The 10,538-nt window shown below is 39.7% G+C and overlaps 2 non-coding genes across 2 annotated transcripts; both read left to right on the top strand.

Annotated features, from left to right (window-relative positions):
• The first annotated feature begins 6,850 nt into the window (after positions 1-6,850).
• On the top strand, positions 6,851-6,924 carry Trnas-cga (transfer RNA serine (anticodon CGA)). Its single transcript has one exon. It is a non-coding gene; the product is annotated as a tRNA-Ser (tRNA).
• Positions 6,925-7,152: 228 nt separating this feature from the next.
• Positions 7,153-7,226, top strand: Trnas-cga (transfer RNA serine (anticodon CGA)). Its single transcript has one exon. It is a non-coding gene; the product is annotated as a tRNA-Ser (tRNA).
• Positions 7,227-10,538: the final 3,312 nt, after the last annotated feature.

Here is a 10,538-nt window from a genome sequence, read left to right as displayed (position 1 = left end):
AATGCTGTTATCCAGTCCCTTGCTGAATTATTGACACACGCGCAAACACTAACAGTCCCTACTTCTCACATATTGTCCATATACTATGACCAACAGAAACGTGTGCAGTGAAATGGAACTTACAAGTTACTTAATTTGATGACCTGGTGTCAATTACAATTTTATAACATAAGAATACAATTACAAAGGTACAAAATACATCATTAAAGAACATAACAATACAGATAACATTTGTAGTACAGGCTTTACAAAAGAATCAAAATAACATATACGTCAGTGTTACAGGAATTATGACATGAGTACATACATAAAAGATCAGAATAAATTTTGAAACATCAACTTCACAAATGAGCATTAAAACAAAACAGAATAAATAATGTCTGAGCATATTTACAAGTTAAATAACATATTATTAATACCAATTATATTTGAGGATAACAGTATTCCTCATCATAGTGAATAGTATTAGAAAAAAAATTCTGTGAAACTACACAGAGACAGGAAGAAAACAAATACACAAGGGTTCACAAACACATAGGGGGATAACACAATGGAAAGGACAGGGTTCGTTTTCAGTGTAACTTTTGGTACTGCAGTCCAACCCAAAACTTCATTCCATAGATCTTTCGTCTTATTTCAACCTTTGCTTCCACCAAAAAAATCCTATTCAAGCATGCTTTCTGTATTTATTTCACATATTTCTTACCTCATTATTTATTTCCAAGAAAATCCTACCTATACCTGCTTTCTGTACTTTTTTCGTATGACTTCTCAATGCATTTCTTCCAATTCATCGCAACGCAGTCTCTTATATAGTCTACCCCCTCTTAAGCTAACTTAAATCTACTGAGCTCAGATACTAAAATAAGGAACGAGGCAATGCAGCAGCACAAATCAAGTAACACAAACATCAATGACAAAAATTTCAAGCTGGCAAAGCAAGCTACAGTAAATTTAAATTACAAAGCAATTCACATTACAACTAATATGAGGCAATGCACAGCAAACAAGAAAAATAAATCTGGCTTAGCAGAGTAACACAAATTCAAATTCAACAACACTATGCCTGGCAAACAGCAGCAGAAAATGAAATACCTAAACATGACATAGCTCAAGCAGAAAAATAGTACACTAAAGATAACAATGCAGACAAGTGAAATGTATATTCACATCTTAATGTCTATGTAATTAAAGTGGTGCACCACAAAAACTAATTCTACAAAAGATTACTAAGTACTAGAAAAGAAAATTATGTATGCAGTTCCTGTGAAGGTAAATGTCTTTTTGTGCTCCCTCATTTTTTTAAAAAAAATTATTATTTACTCGATCTGTAGACAGAAAATATTTACATTAATACATCTATAAAATTTTATTTTTACCAATGCTGCAGTGCAGCTAGAAACTAGATATTAAATGAAATAAGCAATTACGCAAACCAAAGCATAAAAATATCATTCAATAGTCATGTGACATTTCATAAGTTAGTAGAAATTCTCTCAACTGTCGTAGAAAGACGCTTGTCAGAATCAGGTGTGCAGATGTAAAAATGTTTCCAAGTTATTATTAGCGTGTCGTATTTACGATGCTTTCTACAAAGGAACGTCAATAGCGAGGATAATGGCCTCCCTTTTATTTTCTACCTGTGCCGCTGAAAAGGGCTCGCAATAATGGCTTTTTCTCAAGGCGGCTGGCACACCTGGCCGCTCACAACGAATTACGTCACGGTCACTTACCTTTCATACCGAAATATTTACGACAGCAGTTTTCGCTACAGTGACAGTCTCATATAAAAAAAATCCACAGGTTGAGAATTTGGTTACAAATGTGTAGAAACAAAATCTTATGAATATAACAGTGTCCAAAAAATTTTCGCCGGCATTGTGATACATTCACGCGTTTACACACATTTCATAATTCTAAAATACGATTCTTGGTTTCCAACATCCTTTTCCACAAAGCAGAGTCCCTACTTCATTACTCCTTACCTTATTATACATATACATATTCGTCGACACTTCTTCAATATTTCCTCATAACAGACATGTAGCATAATCAAATTCCTCATATAGCATCAGCTTCTTGACCATAAACATACCTCAGCAGCATAATACACATTGTCGACGTAAAAATAACATCATAACACCTCAGTCTCAAAATCGTCGTAGCTTCCTCCAATAATTTCAAAACCAAAAAAAAATTCTCTGCTCATGTCAAAAGTGTCATCTACCTCAAATGTACTTTAAAATCATGCTCCCTTACCAAATACATCATTCAAAGCTCTCATAGTATCACAATGGTTCCGAAAAAATATGAACAGTTCACAAAGTACAGACAAAATGCAATTTCATAAGTGTGAAGTTATTCAACTGTGTAATTATGTAAACATCTGTCACTAATGCAGTAAAAAAAATGTTTATCTCTCAGTTAAATGATCAGATAGCTGTGTAATTTGTGTGTTAGAGAAATATGGTACCGATGTGTAAAGTTGTATAAGCAAATACCATATTAGCTAGGGCTCCTTGTGCGTGCCAAACACATGGTACACAAAGTAGGTGTGTACCCCCCTGAGGATTAATGTAATTATAACCTCAGGTGTTACAGATTACAGCAATGGAATGAAATGTATCACGGAAAACTTTCTTTGTAATTCAAAAATCTTTAAAAATAAGTGGTTTAAGTATAAGATTAATCACTCAAATGCATGTACTGTAGCGCTAACCTGTGCGTCTTGTCGCAACATAATCTCTGTGGAAGTGTCGTAGTTATTGTCCTCCGAAAGCGAAGTTCTGCAGAAGTCAATGTACTTACCTCATGATACACCAAATTTCAAGTAAACCAAAATGTTGCATTAAAATCTCATTAGCAGTACCAGTATGTGTCCTAAGTATGTAAGCCTGATAGTCGTTATGTAATAGTGCAACTAACAAGCAAGAATGTACAAATACAACACTGTGTAGTCTGTTCACTATAACAATGCATTCGTAATTTCTGTTTAAAAATGTTCCCTAGGTTCTAGGCTGGATATTTAACTTCGAACATTGTTGCATGTTAACAGTTTCTTAAGTCTGACAAAGCATACTAGTAATGTAAAGTGAAAAATTTTATAGCAAAGACTAAGTTAAAAAACAGATTATCTTTAAATAAACGGTTTTACATGTGAAGTGTGGTGCTATCCTTTACTGTTCATAGTACTCACAGTTTCAACATCAACCCAGTTATCGTGCGGTATACGTCGGTAAAGAATACTGGAATTTTTCTCAAGGTTAGTGTCTATGTTATTTTTCCCTGAGCCAGCGGCCGCACGCGGCTGCCTGCTGTGCGAGTCATTGTCTATTGTCTCTTTGTTGGCGCGCGTCGTTATTGGGATTAGGAGACCGAACTTCTACAAATTCGCCTTGCCGAGAGGGCCCAGCTCTGTTATAATCCCGCCAGTTCTGATGAAATTCAGGTCTGTCGTTACGATCATATCGTCTGTCGTCATGTCGGTAGATGCCATAGTTTCTTTCTTGTTGGTCATGTGGTGGAGAATTTCTCCCTGAATCGTAACTGCGCGCTGAACTGTTGCGTCTGAAGTTATTCTGTCTCCCCTGATAATAATAGTTCTGGTTACCATATTGTCTGTTTCTATGATTGTCTCTGTCATATTCATTACTACGGAAATGCGAACTTTCTATGTAGTTATTACTCTGCCAGTGGTTGTCATACGGGTGGTGTCTGTTTTGGTCACGATTTGTGTTGTGAGAATAGCCTTGTCGCGTCCAGTTATTATTTCTTTCATCGCGGAATTGCGACGGATATGATCTGTAATTGTTGTGCTCCTGCGTTCCGCGATTGTCAGTGTCAATTTCCAGTTCTTGTAACAGTCCCTGAAAAGCTTCAATGTCGTCTTTGCAACGTCCTGCCAAAATAATATGTCGTAAATGTTCAGGTAATTTGATTAAGCAAATGCGGATGAGTTCTGAGGGGCTGTATGGGTTTGACAAAAATGGTTCAAATGGCTCTGAGCACTATGGGACTCAACTGCTGTTGGGTTTGACAGGTACTGATTCTTGTGCAACATGTCTTCAAAATATCTCACAAGACTGGAGAATTCAGATTGCTCGAAATGTTTCATCATTATGACGCCATGTTTTACTCGGTCTTGTGTGGCTTGAGACCAATATGCTGAGAGGAAGGCATGGTAAAATTCTCCTTCACTGTGGCAATCGTGAATGACCGATCGCATTCTTACAGCTGGTTCATTCTCTAAGTAGCCACACATAAATTCTAATCTGTGTTCTAACGACCAGTTGGGAGGAAAAGAATGAGGGAATTGATGGAGCCATGCTTGTGGATGAATGTCGTTGGCAGAATTCTTAAATGTTTTAAATTTACGTGTAGTAATGAACAGCTTATAGTCAAAATCATCATGTCGGCGAGTCGCATAGCGGTCATTGTTACGTCGTGTCGGCGGTTCCATCTCAAAATTCGGTGTGCCTTGCCAATTTCTTTCATAATTTCCGAAGTGTCTTGTGTTATTATTTTGTGGTTGTTCCGTATTTCTATGTCCCTCTTCCCGTGTTGGGGCGCGAGTGTCCTCTGAAATACGTAATTCTTGTATTACCTGTGTCAGCTGATCTTGTACTTCGCGGATTTCTCTTTGGTGTTGCGTATTAATTTGATTCAGATTTTGTTTCAGTTTCCTAATTTGTTCGCTCTCTTCTGTGTCATTAAAGACTACCGGTTTTGTGTCATTCAGATTATCATCTACCTTCGTAGATAAGTTAGTGAACTGATCCGAAAGTTCGGCTACTTTCTCCGATAGTGAACACATTTCCTCAGTGTGTTTTTCTGAACCAAGTTTCAGAGTATCTACTGTGTCCTTTAAGTTTTCCTGAGTTTTTGCAAGTTGCGTAACCGAATCGGTAGATGCAACTGAGTCAAATTTAGTTTGCAGTTCTTTTATGGCTGCTTCGTGATTCTGTAGTGCATTTTCATGCCGCGAAAAAATAGGTTGAAAATGCTCACAAATTTGTGTTTTTACGTCATTACAGACTTTTTGACATTTCGATTCAATGTTATGTAACTCACTAGTTAAATCTTCACGTGTTTGTTCAAGTGTGGTGTCTAACTTTTGAAGCTTTTGCTGTGTTTGTCTCTGATTTTGTTCCATTGTGTCTGTTGCTGTGTTTGTCTCTGGTTTGTTCCATTGTGTCTAACTGTTGCTGTGTTTGTCTCTGGTGTTGTTCCATTGTGTCTAACTTTCGAAGATTTTGTTCCATTGTGTCTAACTTTTCAAGCTTTTGTCCCATTTGTTGCATTAATTGTAATAACAATGCACTGGTGTCTGAAACATGTTCCTCAGTGCTTTTCGGCAGTGAATTTGCACCGGCAACATTCACATTTTGATAAGCGGAAAATGTGTCTTGACTCATTTGAGAAAACGGTGAGGACGCAAAACCTGAATCTACAGTATTTGCAAAATTGTGTCCAGTCATTTCGGATTCCTGAGGCGAGCTGTTGCCGACCGATCGATCGATAACACTTCCCTCTTCACTAATTGTTTCACTGTCCACGCCATTGTTTGCCGCCCGCTCCATTTCCCTATGCACAATTACCAAATTACTGCTTTGAACATCAGTTAATTCATTACTCGGTGGCGCTAACACACTGCTTTCGTTTTCACTGTCATTTCTCAGTTTACTTTGGAGCCTAGTATTGCGTTTTTCACACGCCATTATTGTCACAGTATTTCACACGACACCACAGAAAAACACAATTTGAAGCGCAAAAATAGGGGAACACATTAACATAGCACTGAAAATAATATCTAGTTAATTGCAGCTGCGAAATACTTGGTGCAAATCTACATGCGTGCCACACCTGTTTTACTGTACAACAATGAAAGACTGCAACTACACAGGAGATTTTCTCTACAATTATGCGCTAGCAATAAACAAAATCTACACTAATTACACAAACTACAAGAAAAAATCAGAAGATTCCAGTGAGGTATCCTGGCAGGGTCGCCATATGAAACGTCCCCTTTGAACAATTATTACAGGACTGTGATTAAACTGACACACAATATTTTTAGCGCAACGCAATCTGACTTTAAATAATCTCTACAAGAGAGTGGCCCTGACTAACATTAACCTGTACTTTTCACAAATCACTTACCTCACAAAAATCTTGGTTACTCCCACTACTGCAATACAGCAAGCGCCACTACTGCCAACTAAATAAAAGATTTAAACTATGGAAGGCACTAACTACTGATAGGGATAGTTAGCAAATGAAAGATATTAATAGAGAACAAACAATGTATTTACCTTGATATCATATATATATAGAAGTTCATGACAAATTTCAAGACTCCGCCATCTCTCTCCCCACATCCACCACTGCTGGCGGCTCACCTCCAACTGCCCAACGCTACGCGCTGTTCACAGCCAGCTGCCTAACACTACAATGGCGAGTATTACAACAATGCAAAGCAACCACAGACTGCACACAGCACAGCCAGTGATTTTCATACTGAGGTGGCGTTACCAATAAAAAAACCTAAACAGCCTACTTACAATGGATGTGAGTGATGTCCTTAGGTTAGTTAGGTTTAAGTAGTTCTTAGCTCTAGGGGACTGATGACCTCAGAAGTTAAGTCCCATAGTGCTAAGTGCCATTTGAGCCAATTATATTCTCGAAATCGTACCGTGATTGCCGAATGGTTGGTGTATAAAGAGAGAAAGCACTACAGAAGGGTATGCGTTTGCATCTACAGCTGCATTTGAAAGCGTATTAATCCTCAAATTGCAAAAAATTCTTCAGAATGACGTTTGAAATTATTAAATCTCGGCAAAAAGTGAGTCGTGCTTCGGTAGCTCAGATGGTAGAGCACTTGCCCGCGAAAGGCAAAGGTCCCGAGTTCGAGTCTCGGTCGGTGCACACAGTTTTAATCTGCCAGGAAGTTTCATATCAGCGCACACTCCGCTGCAGAGTGAAAATCTCATTCTGGAAACATCCCCCAGGCTGTGGCTAAGCCATGTCTCCGCAATATCTTTTCTTTCAGGAGTGCTAGTTCTGCAAGGTTCACAGGAGAGCTTCTGTAAAGTTTGGAAGGTAGGAGACGAGATACTGGCAGAAGTAAAGCTGTGAGGGCCGGGCATGAGTCGTGCTTCGGTAGCTCAGATGGTAGAGCACTTGCCCGCGAAAGGCAAAGGTCCCGAGTTCGAGTCTCGGTCGGTGCACACAGTTTTAATCTGCCAGGAAGTTTCATATCGGCGCACACTCCGCTGCAGAGTGAAAATCTCATTCTTAAAAAAATGACTCGATTTTCCCTACTATTCGTCTGGCTATTGGGGCTAGATGTCACCTTGTCAATTTGCAACTGAACACTCAGTCATGGGTTTCGTGGCAACTACAAATCAGACTAAACGTTCCTATATCTTCTGCTCTCGTCTTCTCGCAGAGGTGTCTGCGTGGGGAAACGCTCGGCTGAAGAAATCGCTCCTTGGTGGCTCCTGGCTGCAGAGACGCCCGGTTGTAGAGTCGTTTCGTGCCATTTCCTTTCTGCAAGGAGGAATTATGTCTCTGCGTTTTTCTGTTGTCGCATAACTTTGATCGGCCGAACGATAAACATTCTAACCACTGACCAGTGAAAAAGTGTCTTAAAAAACACTGAAATCCTTCCCGTACTATCATTTCAGGCTATTAAACAGTAACGAGCTTACGTAACACTGAGTGCTGTAAAACGGTATCCCACTCGCTTTCTTTCCCTGTCTATGGCCACTGAGACTGGAACTCGGTAAGCAGATCCGTGTTTCCCTCTGCTAAATTATTCATGTTACCCAGTCATAGGGGCTGCGTTGTCCTCCATTGCATGCTCAGATTTTATCTCTAGCAGTCTGCGTATTTCGACGAATTTCTGCCTTTCTATCTCTCCACAATCGTGCTCTTCCGGGACGCTGCCATAGACAACACATATCCCCTTTTTACATACTGCTCTTTAAACGCAGACTCTGTTGTCACGATGCCATATGGAGATACAAGCTGTTTTGTGACTCTTAGTGTCCACAGCCCGGGGCCAATCCTCACAATACGACGAGTGTAAGCTGCCAGGGACGACTCTCGCCCGTCAGCTTTCTGGCCTTCTGCGAATTCGGTCGAGGGCTGTTTCCAGCTTTTATCACAAACCACATACTCATTCACAGGTATGGATAATGCGCTCCCACGCAGGCATCTCTTCATGTAAACATGCAATTCAGTATGAAAATGTTATCAACATTTGTTAAGTACTGTCAATCACTGGTTCTGATACACATTTCATTCATCAGGGGAATTAATTATTCCAATTTGAGTTTTTTTATTATACCTGGTTTTGTCTCAATTATAGGACAGTCTGATTAGCAACCTCAAGACTTGTCACATTATGTTACCCTAATGTAATTTGTTTCATTTAAAATTTATGTTTACACAATCACAGATGACTTCTTCTAGTACGTATATTAAAAACAAAAGTTTGGTAGTAGTTGAAATTGAATTGTGAACAACATATAAAGTACATAACTACAACATAGTTCCTTATAATTACTCGATATAACACACAACCGAATAAAATATGATATTAAAGCAAAAGAAATCCTTTCCCATTGTTGTCTTGTGCTGAGGGACGCTTCTTCTTTAATATTATATTCTGAAGAAAGCAATATCTTTCCGTAATCTGGTTACACGAACGTTGTTGATACAGGTCAAACAAAATAAGCAGTTGACACCTATGTAACAAGGAAATTGTCAGCAGTAAGAGATGATTTCCAAATACTATATTGCTAGTGATGTTATACTGGTACAGGCACGGGTATTCAAATACAGAGATATGTGAATGAGCAGAATACGGCGCTGCGGTGGGTAACGCCTACATAAGACAAGTGTCTGGCACAGTTTATCAATATTTGAGTATGAACGTGGTGTTGTAGTCGGCGCACGAAGGATGGGACATAGCATCTCCGAGGTAGCCATGAGATGGGGATTTTCCCGTACGAACATTTCACGAGCATACCGTGATTATCAGGAATCCGGTAAAACACCAAATCTCCGACATCGCTGAGGTGGGAAAAAAGATCCTGCAAGAATGGGACCAACGACGATTAGAGAGAATCGTTCAATGTGACAGAGATGGAGCCCTTCCGCAAATTACTGCAGATTTCAATGCTGGGCCTTCAACAAGTGTCAGCGTGCGAATCGTTCAACGAGACATCACCGATATGGGCTTTCGGTGCCGAAGGCCCACTCGTGTACCATTGATGACTTCACGACACAAGGTCTTAAGCCTCGCCTTGGCCCGTCGACACCGACATTAGAATACTGATGACTGGAAACATGTTGCCTTGTCGGACGGGTGTCGTTTCAAATTATATCGAGCGGATGGACGTGTACGGGTATGGAGACAACCTCATAAATCCATGACCCGTGCATGTCAGTAGAGGGCTATTCGATCTGATGGAGGCTCTGTAATGATGTGGGGCATGTGCAGTTGGAGTGATACGGGACCCCTGACATGTGTAGATAAGACTCTGACAGATGACACGTAGGTAGGCATCCTGTCTGATCACCTGCATCCATTCATGTCCATTATGCATTCCGACGGACATGGGAAATTCCAGCAGGACGATGCGACACTCCGCACGTCCTGAATTCCTACAGAATGGCTCCAAGAACACTCTTCTGTATTTAAACACTCCCAATCGCCACCAAACTCCCCAGACATTAACATTATTAAGCATATCTGGGATACTCTGAACCGTGCTGTTCAGAAGAGATCGCCACCCCCTGGTACACTTCGTTAAACTCAGTAGAAACGAAGGCGATGTTGGCCTGGTATAGTCGACGAATCCCTTTGGCTACACTGACTAAAGGATTCTTCTAAGAAATACCAAATTAAGACAACCTGAAGATGCCTAAATAAGGCGAAACGCGTAGTTGAAAAATAAAAAACTAGAATTGCAACCAAGACTGTTTTTAACCAGTACTGTTAAACACTGGTTTGCTGTATGCCACATATGGATTGGAAGAGTTTCGGTTTATGGTTATTGCAGCAGAACCTGGATAATCTGGCTACTGACATTGGCAACATAAATTACACCGAAAATGGTAAACTACTTAGCGAGAAGAATATATATGTGCGTACACCTATTACAGAACCGTTTTCGATAATATTATGGTCATTAAAATCTGTGATCAAGTGGACTGTCAAGAACAGTAAGGAGAGAACGGTCTGTAATTTTAAAGAAGGAGATGTTTGGCTCATTTAAGTGTTATTTACGTAGTAAATTCTCCAATTTCATCACTGCAAGAGTTGGTGTCAAAGAGAAGCCGCCTTTTCTCCTACACGGGAACGACAGTATGACAGCAAGAGGGATACCAGAAAAAATCGGCGTGGATACACGGGAAACAACTTCGAAGAAATATAAAAACCCTGTGGTTATACTATATACAGTGGTATTATTTGACGTTAAATTGAGAAAGCTGCCTGGAATACTGAATTTGGACAAAACGCAAGACTT

The sequence above is a fragment of the Schistocerca nitens genome, chromosome 4 (genome assembly GCF_023898315.1).
Source record: "Schistocerca nitens isolate TAMUIC-IGC-003100 chromosome 4, iqSchNite1.1, whole genome shotgun sequence".
Classification (NCBI taxonomy): Eukaryota; Metazoa; Arthropoda; class Insecta; order Orthoptera; family Acrididae; genus Schistocerca; species Schistocerca nitens.
The sequence above is the reverse complement of the archived record's forward strand: the minus strand, read 5'-3'. Positions and strand labels throughout refer to the sequence as shown.